Source organism: Salvelinus sp. IW2-2015, linkage group LG6.1, assembly GCF_002910315.2.
Source record: "Salvelinus sp. IW2-2015 linkage group LG6.1, ASM291031v2, whole genome shotgun sequence".
NCBI lineage: Eukaryota > Metazoa > Chordata > Actinopteri > Salmoniformes > Salmonidae > Salvelinus > Salvelinus sp. IW2-2015.
The window spans coordinates 14803645-14804526 of NC_036845.1; positions in this window are offsets into that span (position 1 = coordinate 14803645).

Here is an 882-nt window from a genome sequence, read left to right on the forward strand (position 1 = left end):
TCAGCCACACAAATCAATGCCTATAATCTCTTTGTTTTAACATTCGACAGTCCTCCATTCACAGTAATGTCTGAAAAGTCACGTGATTTACATAAAAATATGACCAGTCCCTGCCCACTTAGTGATGTATGCCTAGTTAGCYCGGTCAAATGCCGCCCGCCAACTCCAAACCGAGGTAACGGTGATGCCAGGCAGGCAGCTAGCTAACTAACTTTGTAGCCAGATTCGTTCTTAAATTATTTTTAAGTTGTGTGGTCGACAGCAGAAATAATGAGTGAAGGGAAGGATACAATGAAACTGAAAACGTATCATTTCCACAAGGAATAGGAGGATAATAATTTTTTTCGTCATGTCGAACTCAAAATGCGTGTGACTCATCTGTCATAATAGCATCGCTATCCCAAAGAAAGGTAACATAGAACAACATTTTAAAACACAAAACCCAGGAAATTGATTTTCCAGCGAAGACTGAATTACGAAGAAGGTACAAGAACTAAACAAATCAACTGGCAGCGCAGCAGTCACAGTCCTGTGACCAAAGGGAAGGCGGCAACCATAGCATCTTATCGTGTGAATCGCATTCTTACTAAGCATAAAAAGTAATTCAAAGATGGGGAGATGATCAAGGAAGCATTTATTGAGGCTGCAGATTCGCTGTTTGGGGATTTTAAGAATAAGACTGAAATTATGGCTGCCATCATTGACATTCAGTTGTCCAGAAATACGGTGACAAGAAGAAGTGAGGGAATAGCGGAGAACCTCGAGGATCAACTGAAGYAGGATATRGACAACTGCGAGTGTTATTCCCTCCAGTTTGACGAGTCCACAGARATGGTAGATGTGGCACAGTTATGCATTTTCATCAGAATGGTATTTGACAAC